The sequence below is a fragment of the Solea senegalensis genome, linkage group LG2 (assembly GCF_019176455.1).
Source record: "Solea senegalensis isolate Sse05_10M linkage group LG2, IFAPA_SoseM_1, whole genome shotgun sequence".
Classification (NCBI taxonomy): Eukaryota; Metazoa; Chordata; class Actinopteri; order Pleuronectiformes; family Soleidae; genus Solea; species Solea senegalensis.
The window spans coordinates 32,615,922-32,630,102 of record NC_058022.1 but is presented as its reverse complement, the minus strand read 5'-3'; the positions used below and the strand labels follow the sequence as shown (position 1 = coordinate 32,630,102).

Below are 14,181 nucleotides of genomic sequence, written 5' to 3'. Positions count from 1 at the left end.
TATATTGATACAATTAAAAAAACATGACACATTAATTTGTATCTACTGTAGATCTAGATGCAGATATGTGGTTTAAGGAAAACATCCAGCAGGAGGCAGAAGAAACAGCGTTATATTCCAGGTAGCTAGCACCATGACAAGCTAGCCTCATGGTGCTAGCTAGCTTACGTTTAGCATATCAGAGGCCGCCACTGTGGAACCACCATGTTCTTTATAACAGCCTACAGAGGACACACTGTACACAACAACTATAAATGTTGCTAAATCTCTACACACAGATCCTTTCCATGTTGTGTTCTTTTATATTTCACAATAGTTTTTTCTTAATGATGCTTTCTTCTTGATTCTACAACCACTACTTGATTTTTCATAAAAAAATAATCTAATTTTGCTGATTAAAAATGTTGATGCTCAGTTCTGAACGAAGGCTTTTACATTGCAGTTGAGTGTTTTCATGCAAAAATCAAGTTACTGTTATTTTAATCTAAATGATGGATTTGAATACTTTACCTTTCACCTTTAATATGAGTCAACACTTCTCTGAACATAAACCAGATTCACTGTTCTGTTCGTCAGTGCACAGACAGACAGACAGATGGATCCTGATACAAAATACAGCAAAACCCCGTCTATCTTTAAACCGGCGGTGTCACACTGCCAGTGTGACGCTCCAGGAACTCTAGAGGTGAGTGCTGAGTCGTAAATACCTCTGTTTTTAAACTGTCCGCCCCTGAAGACGAAGAGGAGGAGGGTCAGGGAGTGTGTCAGATAAATTGGTGCTTTATGACACCGTCTTGGCAAAGCCCAGTGGAAAATATTTAGATGGTTTTGCGTTGCGACCGACAAATCACTCCTCAATAAAAATCAAATGCAAAACGACTTTTCTCATCATCTCCATGCCGACAATTCCTCTGGGCTGTAAGGATGTCGGCCTGACGTCTGTCAGTTATTGCAGCGGGAGGAAACTGTCCTGAAACCTCAACAGTGACGTCCTGATAGCTTCAGAAACGAGTCTACGTGATATTAATACAGGTTTTTCAGGGGATAAATGGACTCGACTGAGCTCCCACTCACAGTCACACCATCATTCAATGCCTGCACTCAGACGTGCGGTGACCACAGCGTCCAGTGTCCTGAAAGGCCATTTACAGCTGCTCTGACATGTAGCATATTGAACAGGCCGAGTAGCAGACAGGTCGTAAAGGGACTGTTAAAACAACTCCCTGGTGGATGTGGACAAAAGACAGAGTGAGGACTGGACACACACACACAGACACATGCTAATGAGACACTAATGGGTTAGAAATATCACTTTGAGGAAGATGCAGGGTTTTGTTTTTTTACTTTTCACCCCAAGAAACAGAAGAAAAGATCTAATTTACAAGTTTGATGTGAAGATTCAACTGCTGTGAACAACTTTCAGTGCAAAAATATAGGCAAATCAGACCACTTTCAAACACGGTAATATAATAATTATAAAATTACAAATATTTCTGGCAAAAAAATGTAAAAATAAATTGTTTTTCCATTTTGAAAACCTTCTGGCAACACACAGCAGCCACTTTATAAGGTACACCACTACTTGTTTACACAAAAACATTGAGCATTTGGGCATGCAGACATGGTCAAGACACCATTTTGAAGATGTTTCCCTCCTTTTTTCTTTCTAAATGGCAACATCATTTTCAAAATGTTCTGTTGAAGTAGACATGAAACTATAGCAGTTAAGATTATTAAATGAAAAGCTCATTTTCTCACAATCTGTGTTATTATTTACAACCAGAAGAGTCGCCCTCTGGTGGCTACTCATCAATATATTTGTCTGATTGGCTTCACCAGCAGACCGGAAGACTACGACCAACACACAGCACTTTACTAGGTGTCCCATGTACCTAATAAAATGGCCAATGTGTGTATGGAAGCATAAAAATGACGAGTAATCTCACACACGCTGAGATTAGTGATATTATCTCTTATTTTCCTCTCATTTATGCATAGACATGTGAAGTCTACATGTTTACATCACACGGACTCACTAACCGATGAGAGACGGTTAGTTGGAAACCGCTCTTAGAACCTGGTCAGGAGGGTTACATTTCTGATGTTTGCCATTAGTGACCGGGGTAAAATGACTGCATGCCTCAGACCAGCTGGGGATTTACACTGTAAACTAACATCAACATGCATTTCCTCTCAAGTTCCCACCAATGTGCCCTCAAGTCATTCATCCGTGTGCTTTTGAGGAGCACGGGGTGTATTTTTGACTGTTACCTGAGCAGTTTCATTACTTGTGTTGCTTTAAAATGCACAACATGCATGTAGCGACACTCATTAGTGGACAGTCCTGTGCTAAACGTGGGCAGGGAATCCAAACAGGAATGAGCCCACACCATAAATGAAGAGTAAAGGTGATTTAAGCTGTGGTTGTGTAAGATATATGCTTTGACAGAAGATAAAAGTGATTTTAACCACCTAATAAAAGGCCCATATTGTAAATCTGTGATATTTTAATAATAGCTTTGATGCCTTATTTGGCTGTAAACCACACTCAACTGTTCTTTTTTTTCATCTCAGAGAGTGTGCGGCTTTCAGGAAATGTATCAATACCTCATATAACCACATTTGCAGAAACTCAACTCTCAACCACATATGGCACACCTCCCATATTCACACTCTTTCTCTCTCCCTTTTTTTTATCTCTCTCTTCTACTGAAGTCATCGCTTACATGGTTGATACTGTGCATCACAAAATGGCTGAAAATTGCAGGTCGCTGCGTCAATCAACAACAAAATATTAGCTACGATTTTCTATTTTTAAGCTTCTGAAAAATAAGGATTTAAAGGTCCAGTGTGTAACATTTAGGAGGGTTTTTGGACCGAGGTGGGGTATCCGACTCATACTTGTTGTATTAATTTACTTAATTCCAATTTATTGAACAAGACACTCTTGCTCTCCATTCTCCAGCCAATAAATAAGAGCTCTATTTGTACACTGCCAGCAGGATTGAGCCACAATCACCAAACACCTGTGTGAATCATTTAATCACATTAACCAGCTTCAGAAACTTAAATTCCCTTAAATCCAAATGTAACTTTCAAAATTGTTTCATAATTATAAGCATAATAATTCAACTCAGAACAAAGGTGAAGAAATTCTAAATGCTTATTGTGGCTCCAACATCCCGGCCCCTAACTGAGGAGATTATTACATGTAATCATGCCACATTCTGAATTTGTGCTGCCGTGTTTCTACGGCAGCCCGGACAGACAAACAAGCAGAATCTCACAATGCAAATAAGTAAGAACTACATCCTTTCGATTGGTATGCGATTGCCTCCGTAGTTCAAATTCTTACACATGGGGCAATAAAAATATTGTGCTAAACTATATAAGACATTTGAAGATGTTAACTTAAAGGAATTTTAAAGGCATTTTTACACTATTTTCCATTCACGATTATCATGATAATAGAGATTCACCACCATTAACTTATTAATTAATTGATGAGTGAAAATATCCCATAATGTCCCATCACTATCATTCCTTTGCAGATAACATGAAGTTGGCCTCCAGTATTATAGCCACACATGTCTGCATACACCTGGGTAAATAAAGGTGCAAGAAGAGGGAGGCGGCTGAGAAATTTATGGCCGCGCATCAAAGGAGAGGAGCCAAATGACAGCTGGTCTCACACACACACCAACATCAACAGTCCTAATTCAGTTTCATTGCTCGTTCAGAGACTGTGACGTCTGTGCTGTGGGTCTGACTCAGCCTCCTGTGACCCTCCAGCCTCAGACTGCAGCAGCACAGAGGACTAACCCAGTTTTTACACTAACACCAGTGCAGGGGCTGTCACTTCCACTCAGGTCACTATTTATGAAATCACCTCAACCTCCTCCAAGGTGGAAAAGAAAGGGGGAATGCTAAAGATTTCAAAACATCATAACTACTACGACTACTATCTCCCGGTTGGGGTAGGAGAGAGGAGAGAAAGGAGGGGGAAGAAGGGAAGGGGATGAGTGAAGGAGATGGGGGTGAAAAGAATAATTGAAAGAAGAGAAGAAGATAGAGAAGATTGTTATCACTATCATCTTTATCATCTCATTCAGGGTGTGACATCATGCCGATTTCCCCAAATCCATTCTATTCTTAAGGCGCTTTTCCACCATACAGTTCCAGCACGACTCCGCTCGACCCTTCTTGGTTTATTTTGCTTTTCCGTGAGTGATAGTACCTGGTTCAAAGTGAGCTGATCTGATACAAAAATATGACGTCAACAGTCTGCCAGCCACTGCTGATCATGAGCCACATCACAACCCCCACCGCCGTATTTCAGTAGAGTGACGTTTCTTAATCCTGACTGAAAATGCTCAAACAGATAGTTAGACATAAGAAGATCATTAACCAGAACATCCGGGTCAAGAATGGGTTTTTAAAGTAAGGGTTTAATGAGAGCAACTTTAAAAGAAATAAGATACCTAACTATTTTCATTTTGTCTGCACTGCAGTGCAATACACTTTCTTCAGTCAGTCTTGGACATAAAATATGCAAATATGGAAAATACTCCCATAAAACATGAAAATGAGCTAAATGCTTATAAATAGTCAACATACAAAATAAATTTAAGTAAATGTTTGTAAAATGAGTCAAATGAGGGTAAAATAAATATTAAAAACATAATGTGGTGAAGACGATGAAAGTGAGGATTTATCTTTGTCCAGATGCTCTATGTTATATGTGAGACATGGCTACTAGTGCTCAAGTGTCCTGCAGGGAAATAGAGAGAATAGAAGGTTTTCTAATTTAATTTTCTCACTGAAAATGCAAAAGAAATACATGTAGAGTACATTCTGGATCCCCCTGCCACCACTCTGTCTCTCCTCAGGGACACAAAACACACTCTCCAGGTCTCTGTCTTTGGTCACCAGCCATATGGTACCATTAGAGTATATGTGTGTGTGTGTGTCCATGTGTCCGTGTGTCCATGTGTGAGAGGGATGGCAGCCGCGGCTCAAGGTGTCAGGAGAGAGGGTGGTTTATATTTAACTGTAACAGGGCTGATAGCTGCATGGCAGGTCCTGTCTGTCCCCTCTGCTCTCTCTCTCTCTCTCTCTCTCCCCCCCTCTCTCGTTCCCTCCAACACGCACACACAATTCACAATCCCCAGCCACAGACATCACCATCTCACACACACACAGACACACACAACAGCAGCAGCAGCAGCAGCAGCAGCTCCTTCAGTCAGTGAAGAGACGCTCCTCTTCATCACCTGGATTGTACAAGTGACCGGCTGAGGACGGAGGACAGAGGAGGGGGACAGAAAGGAGGGACGCTGAGAGGACAGGAGAGGACAGGAGAGGAGATCACACTGAAGAGAAAGCTTCATCTGCAGCCTGAAGGCAGTGGCACTGCAGAGGCACAGCAGCACAGTGGGTTACAGCTTTACTGCAAGAGGTAAGACTGTGTGTGTGTATCTGTATCTGTATCTGTGTGTGTGTGTGTGTGTGTGTATCCAGTTTTCCCCCTTTCATTTGGAGGCAACGTGAAAGGCTGCATCCTGTTGAGAGAGCCTGGTAAATGCATAGTGATATACTGTATGCAGTATTTTTGGCATACTGTAAAAAGTTTTCTAGATTTCATTTGATTTGTCTGTACCTCTGCAAAGACACACCGATATTTTTTTGTCTCATGCACAAAGAGTGGCACCTACAGTACAGTATAATCCTTGGTGTGGCAGCTTTTCTGCAACATTAATGCTAATAGGACAGACACAGGGAGTAGAGGGCAGAGGTGAAGGACTAACTCTGAGGGAATGTCCAGTATATTGCACGCTTTACACACAATGTCAAACGGTTTACTTTAGCCACTCCCCTGCGATGTGATTTTGTACGCACACTCGCCCAGTAACTTCCATTAGATTAATTGAACAACGCTATTTGTTAGCACAGCATCTGGGAATTCAGCATTTTCCGTAGCTGCTGCTAATAAGTAGAAAAACGCACTTCCGACCGTGACAATGTGACGAGCCGCTGCTCTCCTAAAAACTATACGACAAGCACAAAAGTCTTGACAAGCAGTAGACATCGATAATGCGCAGCGTTCCGTACTTCCATACTTAAACGACAGTCAAACATCTCACATGGAATCTCACATTCCATTCTGCTAGCAACGATTTATCACCAGAAAATCGGCCTTGGTTGTGTTTCCTTAGATTCTTTGAGCAGTGGTTTGGACTAGAACATGGAATCCCCAACCTTGATTATTATCATTGCAGACACCTGATGGTGGTTAACAGTGAGTCTGTAGCGCTTGTTAGCCATGACCACAAATAAAAGCTAACAACCACCGCGACAGTCAGAATGCGCTTCAGCTTATTCAAACAAACAGGACAATGCGGCCCGAGCATGTGCAGTGGGCAAGTAGGGTACTCATGGAGTCAAATTCACTCAGACCCTAGTGGACATGGAGGGTATGACACGGGCCTGAACGTTATTGTTGTTGTTCTGATGTGCCAAGGGACTACAGACATGAATTAGCCTTAAGCTAATTGTGCATTTTATGTCAAAACTGCACACTGTTCCTTCAAAGTTAATAAAAATGAAAGTCAATTAAAGTTGCTGATGAGGACAAAACATGATATGACACTGGAGGTGTTGAATGGCCACCACATCAAAGCCATGGCGATAATTCACGAGCGGACGTTGGCTTTACCTGGTGGTGCATGTAGCGTCGCGGCCAGGGAATTTCCAAAAGGGCAGTGTGTCCACGAGAACCCGCCACAGTGTCATACAGTATAAGTGCAGGGAGGACGTGTTAGGGAGGGGGGGAGGCATCAGGTTACCAGTCCTGCACTCATGTCTCAGTTTGGAAACGTCCTAAGAGGGGCGAGAGAGTCACAGTCAAACAGTCAAATGTCAGGCCTATAAAGCATTTTCCACTAAAGCTGACTTTGACAACGAAACTCAGACCCAGACGTAATAATTCCCCACTACGGCTGAAATAAAAAAAATTTTTAAAAATGACACAGATATCATCACATGCGCAGTTGGAATGTCACGCTGGCTGTGATCCTTTTGATGATGTGTGGGTATGTGGTGGTCAGCAGTCAAAGAGAGATGTTACCAAGAAAAGGATTAGCGGGGCTCTCAGTGATCATCAGCGTGAATTATTTTTTGCGGTTACTCTCTGATTATGAATAGATAAAGCCCATAGTCTTATTTATGACTACAGATGCAACTGATAGCACTTTCCTTTTTATTACACCCAGGTTTAATGAGGTTTCTTTTACCAGTGGGAATGTGTTTAATCAGCAAATAAGGATTTTTACACAGATATTTATGGGCTTCGTCCTCAATCAGTATTAGTGGGGATCAAGACATATAATGTCTTCTTTGACATGGATTAATATTTACCCGTTAGCAAAGCCATCAGCCATAAAACCTTACCTTTTATAACCCTGGACAGTTTTTATTTCATCAACTGGATCAAGTGCAAGATTTGAGGAGTGACTGTGGTACAAGAAACAAAATAGAACCCCCCCCCCAAGTCGTAAAAAGAAAGGTTAGCTCAAAGCAGTCATGGCTAAGGACTATGCTAATGGACAAAGGATTAATGTCAGTGTTTGCATTGCTGCCAAAAGTTGATGACAAATAAATGAATGTGTTCACCTATGTCTTGCTCTTCTATCAACAGTAAATGTAATTTATTTTATTTTTTATTAACTTTGAAGGAACAATGTAGGTACAGATATGACATAAAATGTAAAGCTAGCTTAAAGCTTATTAACATTGGTAGTCCCTCAGCACCACAAAGAATTTCCACAAAATGTTCAAAAAAATTTTCACATGGCTTTGAGTGAATGACAATTTATTGTCAAAAACCCATTTAAACATGGGATTAAACTGTTTTTTTGGGGGGTAGAAATCAGAAAGGTGAATTGCGGCAAGTGGTTGACCAGAATTCCTGGACAGTAAACATCAACAGGTGGTTGAAACGGTCTCACAAACCTCCCTACTCTGAGTAAATATTAGCGCTGACAGAAGGACACCCCAGCACGCTACAGATGCAGCTTTAAAAGGGATTTGGCATGTGAGTAGAAGTGACAGGTTAATCTGTTTAAGCACGTACAATAGTGGGGCAGTGAGCCCGCGGCCGTCTGGTGCTGGTAAACTGCTCTAAGCCAACAATGAGGCGACGACGGCCAAAGAGATTGATCAGCAGTTTTCGAGTGACTGTGGTGTCATTTATGTCAGCTGGATGGAACTGTTAGTGTTAGTGTCTTTTACATCATAAAAATGAGCATCCATTTTTATTCACCCATACCAAAAACGTGGCCTAATGTACACAAATTGAGATGGTCATTGTACAATACAGTGAATCTACTGGTTCTTACAGCAGTAACTTGGTCATCTTGGTAGCATCTGTTTTCAAAATTGACATTATGTTCTGTGGAAGAAGAGCAGAAACTACCAATGGAGACCATTGACTCCTCAGGAAAATGTTTTAATGGTGTTATATAAATCAGGTGAGACGTAGAAGCCCATTTTCCCATAAACGTCCATTCAAACAGAGTCGCCCCCTAGTGGCTAACTCCTCGTACCCCCTAGGATTTTTAAACTATTCAAACTGGAAAACATTTCTTATTAACCGTCTATGCGGCTCATTGGTGTCCACCTTTAAATGATTCCTTCTTCTTCTTCTTCTTTAAGTCTAAGGTACAGATTCTGCTCAACATTGTAAATGGATTTTAATCCTGAGTCTGAGATCTTACTGGATGATGTGGGAGATTAGAGGCATTGTTTGGATCAAACAGGGTGGATTCAAAGCAGGGTTCAATGAAATTCTTCATTGGATGAGTTGGCAACAAGTATTATGTTCTATCGAGGTTTCTGTATTAGTCTGAGTAGCAAAATGACTGCTTTCTAGCTGCAGAGCATTGTGCGTCCAGTAAACCCCCTCGTAAACTCCTTCTTGTTCGGCATGATTGACAGTTTGAGGGTAGTGGGGCAAAGACCATTAAACCAAACGAGGATTAAGACAAAACTCTTTGCGCCTTGAACTCCACCAGCTGCTGGTGGGATTAGACAGCCGGGATTTACCGAAGGTGTTTGAGTCATCATTCACGGTGTATTCCATGCTAAGATCGTAGTGTGTGCTTTTCTGATTTTCTGCGAAAGAGTCAAAGCTCCTCAATTAGCCCTGGAAAACAAGCACACGAGCAGTTAAACCTTGTTTCATCCAGCTTGGTTTTTAAGTTTCAACATAAAGGAGACGAAATGTGCCGCGTCGTGGGTTTATGACCGGCTTCCGCACACTTTATTGTCCTCGTATTCCCGTCACGTCTTCACTCTGTCACATAACGTTTGGTGAGAGGTTTATTGGTCATAGCTGTCATGCTCTGTGGCCGACATGTGGTGGCTAGTGGACGGTCCTCATACCTGCCTGCTAAGTGTCCTTGAGCGGGACATGAAAGACACTTATACTAAGAAAAGGTTAGTGTTTGAAAATGTTAATCCAATGAAAGAGTTTTATTTTTGCCTTTCCTGACATCTTTAAACCTAAATAGACAGAAAACAGGCAAATGTTAAATTCATAATCTTTACACTTCGTGGAACGAGTGCTTGCAGTGGAAACCTTTACTCGACAACAAGAAATACTATTTTCTGATTGGCTGATAGGTTGCTAATTCAAGACAGCTGTATGAATGGACTACGCAGAGCAATCTGCCTTCGCGTCATCCATTCATAGATGACTAGTTTATGTGCGGTGAGTTTTATCACTACTCAGCATGAGAAATGTCATGTGTGAGCGTGTGAAGATCTGATAATGACTCTAAAGGGAACTCCTGAGTCATCGCTCCTCAAGTGGATGAGATCAGCTGCTGAGTTATACATTTCAGGGTATTTTAGTTATTTTGTATATTTTAAGACTGATGGATCTACTCAAAATGTTTAGATTTCAAGGATATGAAGTCACTTCCTGTTGAGCTTTTGGTCCCAAAATAGCTTTATTAAAAAAAGCTCCTCAAGCAATTACGATATGTAACTTAAGCTGGACGTGCTGCCACTTTAGCAAACATGCCACGATGAAAGCGGATATTTGATGTCTAACATTAAACAACACACTTCTTAGGTTTAGGTGCAGACTGGGAATTAAAGCCCCTGTATGTAACTTCTGTCATTAAAACACTGCCAATGATATACATTCAAACTGAAAACACACACACGCCACAGCCTCAAATTTCTCTCTGTTACAAGTCACTGACCATCGAGATGACGTTAAAGCTGCTATTTTAAGGTTGAAAAAAGTCGCATAGTGTGGCTTTAATAATGAAAATCATCCACTGCTTTTCCTGTATGAGATTCTAAATGTAGTGTAAGTCTAAATTACATCTCTACCACCCACTGAATCCCATTAATCAGGTTTAGATGAGCAGGCACTTTGACATTTACTGTATGTATGAGGTTAATTAGGTGATCATTTTAGGTAAGTGGGGGGTAAAAGTGTGAGCTATAGCTAACGCAAGACTTTGTATATTTGTGTGTAGCATTAAGATAAGTTTGTTGGTGGAAACTGAATCAACTACACATAAGAATTGTGTCTAAGTAGCCTTAGATTAAGCCTTTTATATGTACTTTAGGCCACCATGGTAGCCCAAATGGACAAACAACCAGATTTGTGTAGGTTTCATATTTTGAAATGGAAGCTCACTATGCAGATGGATAAACAACATCCTTTCTGGTATGCAAGGGCCACTGAGGGCCACTGAGGGACAGTCTTGAGAAAGGGAGGAGTTGCCTGTTTGTTGCAATCTGCAGTTTCACAATTAGACGTTACACATGTTACCTTCAAATAACAAAATGATTTTAATTTATAGCATTTTCACAATTTTATGGCCCAAACGACTTACTAATTAGAACAGTATCTGTACGTAGCTGTAACTTAACAGAGCAAGTATGTGTTTTTGTAAGTTATAAAGGACATATTCTATGTGTTTTGCATCAGCCTTCACATTCAGTGCTACAAGCTGTCAATCAAAATGTGAATTACAATTCATAAGAAAATAACACAGCATTCAAATGTCATGCAGAAAATGGAGTTTTATGTTTTGGAAATTTGGGTCACGTTTGTTTGCCGTCTTTAAAAAGTGAGTCCCCACAAAGAAAGTTTGGGAAACACTCCTCTTAAGGTCTAATCATATGATTTAAGCACACAGTCTGCAGTACATGACAGCGTTTGGAGAAAAAAGTGAACAGTACACTTGTGGTTCGTGTAGATTATCGTGGAAGCAGTGTGTGGCTGAGGTCAGCGGGTCCATGGCGAGCGTGGACTGAGGGACACATGGCGTTTGGCCATAAAACAGCGGAGTCGTGGACCACGACTGGTGATGATCGAGAGGCTCCTGTTTCTCACACAGAATACCAGCCGCTCGCAGCTCTGGGAAAAGAGCACTATATATACCCGGAGAGAAACGCCGGTGTTGTCCAACATTAGTCCCCCTCTCGCTCTCGCTGCCTGACCTGCAGGCCTCGGCTGCCAAGTGGTGTCAAAATAAGTCAGCTGAGATCAGTTTGTTCAGCGGGGCGGACGCTGACGGACCAGATGGACGCTGCTTTTGCAGGAGCTGTTCCCATGTGAGCGAGCGAAGACATACAAACACAGGAGACTCAGGGACAGATGGCTATAAAAACGGCAAAGGAAGACGGAGCTAGGAGTAGGAACATATTTCATCAGCTCAAACCTGTTTGCTCAGGATGTGACACTTTAATGTAGCACTTGATAAACCCCGTGGACGCTTGTTCCATTATCTTTACGTAGCATTTTATTGCCGACACCTTCCTTGAGTGGAGGCTTCTCCCGCAGGCAGCTCGACTTGAGCTGCATAAATAATTCACATCCATACCTTTCTGGATTTGAGGGTTTACGCCGTTACCGCTATCATCTCTGTGGAAGTGTAAAAGTGAGTAATGCTTGTGCTGCATCTGTGACCCATGGAGCAGTAGTGATGGATGGCCGCCGCTGGGTGCCGTGTGAAAGGCTCTCAGCAGGGGATCATCGCTGGAAGCTCGGAGCATGTGTGGAAATGCAACATGCTGAAATCCTAAGGAAGAAAAATGGCAAAAAAACAACAACAAATCGAATCAATGTTTGCTTCTTTTTCATCTGGCTTTGAAGTTCACTTTCATCCATTACATGCTCACAATTTACAAAAGAGAACGTATTGGACTCAGAGAATCAGTTTTTCTCCTTTCATATTTAATTTATGTTAAATACTGTATACAATGAGGATCCACTGAAGCACTGAACTTTGCCACTGGCGTGACTCAACTCGCCACGGCACGGCACGGTTACTCTCAGATACCTGGTACCTCCAAGCGAGATACTATGCGTGACGTTGTCAGACTGCCATCCAATGATTGGTCAGAGTGCCGTCACTGGAAGAGGCACGAGCAAGACGCCCGACACAAACGACACAAAAAAATTCCTTAAAAATCCTGAAAACGTGTGTTAATCTCAAACATTTAACACAGAAATGTCTAAAATCTTAATATTTAACAGAGGAGTGTGGTGTATTTTGCGATAGCACAGGTGAAAGCCTGCGAGCTACATCACAAACCCCTGCCGTGCAGTTTCCGCCTAAACGATTCTGTGAACAAATCTTTTTAATTAACTGATTCTAATGATTCAGTTACACTGAAAACAAGTGCTTTACAAGTCACTAGTCACTCAGCGTATAATCAGGCTAAACAGACACACCAGCACATCAGTCAAATGATAAAAATAGAAATTTTACAACAAAAATAGTACAACATTTGACAGGAAGCAGATTACTATGAACTCTCCTTCGCGGCGACAGCATAGCTTCGCGTGATTTGTAGCCGTTACAAATGCAAACATATTTATCCGTCACGCCAACCTCGGCATGGCCCGGCTCACATCCAGCTCTGTATTGTCACCGGGGACCTGCGGGCTTTGATTGTGAAATGCCCGGCATACGCGACATGATTGGATAAAGCGTCACAGGTGGTCCCTGCGTCTCTGTTTGCCGTTGCCACAGGAACGGAATCAGCTGAGATGGGGGCGGCTTAGCGTGCCTCTGCTACTTTTGCGTTTTCCACATGGCGGGGTCAATTATGGGGCTATTTTCTGATGACCCGCTAACATTTCCCCTCTCCACCCTCTTATTTAATGCAGGGAGCACAGGCATGTTGGGAGCAGAGAGAAATGTCACTGTCACCTCCTGTGACACTTAATTTACTCACTTTAGCTCTGGACAGATTCATCTTAAATGACCTGGACAGTGTTGGACTGCAGCAGTGACTGTTTGGGATGAGGCACATAGTGTCTACATAGTGAAGGCGATCCAATCCATGAGCCAAGATGACTCACGAGCAGTGCAGGGGGGCCAAAACCACAAAAGGATGGACTGCAACTCTTCAAAACAGTCGTGCATCCTCACTGTAGACATTTAACATATTTCTCTTGGAGCCTGACATTCACAGAATCTGCTGCTCATCTATGCAGGCACAGATTAATGCAGAGGGAGCTGATTTAAAGAAAACCAAACATTTTTCTCCCCCCCGCCCCCCGCCCCCCGCCCGCCCTATTCTGCAGCAATGACTCATGCTGTAGCGTGGGGCAGGACAATGCATCAATACACAGATCACAGCGCCGCTCGGGCTAATGGAGCAAAGTGATGTTAAAAAAAAACAAAGAAAGGGAGGAAGGGAGAAAACATGAGTCAGCTCCCTGAGAAATGCAGAGAAAAGCTAAAGAGCTGCATTTTGCAAAATGACCTTGAGACCTTTGACTTCCCCGTTCATCCCTGATCAGGTCCATTTTCTTTATTAGCTCATAATAGGCAGGTGTTTATATTAACACTGGAACATGGAATGTCCAAACATGGTTGCCCCAATTGATGAAACCAGCAAACTCTGATATTTCCATGTTTTGGAGCCTTGAAGCTGATTGTTTTCCAGCTCACACGTTGACTCATTAGCTGCTTTCAGTGAAAAAAATTACAATAAATAAATAGTTAATAATAATAAGAACAGGTGAACCTAGTGCAGCATTTGAGCCATGTGTTTGCTTGTGCAGTTAGTGCTAACCTAAAAAAATAACTATAAATAAAGAATAAATATTCCTGAGGTGTGAGAAAAAAATAAAATGAACTTCCT

General features: G+C 41.9%; 2 protein-coding genes across 3 annotated transcripts in view; one reads left to right on the top strand and one right to left on the bottom strand.

Annotated features, from left to right (window-relative positions):
- The first annotated feature begins 5,196 nt into the window (after positions 1-5,196).
- filip1l (filamin A interacting protein 1-like) overlaps positions 5,197-14,181 on the top strand; it is a 72,307-nt gene continuing 63,322 nt past the window's right edge. The window contains exon 1 of the mRNA XM_044012993.1: positions 5,197-5,458. The gene's annotated coding sequence lies outside the window, so the exon portion shown is untranslated. The remainder of the gene's footprint in view (positions 5,459-14,181) is intronic.
- The window catches only part of LOC122758719 (epithelial cell-transforming sequence 2 oncogene-like), a 75,141-nt gene continuing 72,753 nt past the window's right edge, over positions 11,794-14,181 (bottom strand). For both annotated transcript variants that reach the window (XM_044013029.1, XM_044013012.1), the window contains one exon: positions 11,794-12,104. The gene's annotated coding sequence lies outside the window, so the exon portion shown is untranslated. The remainder of the gene's footprint in view (positions 12,105-14,181) is intronic.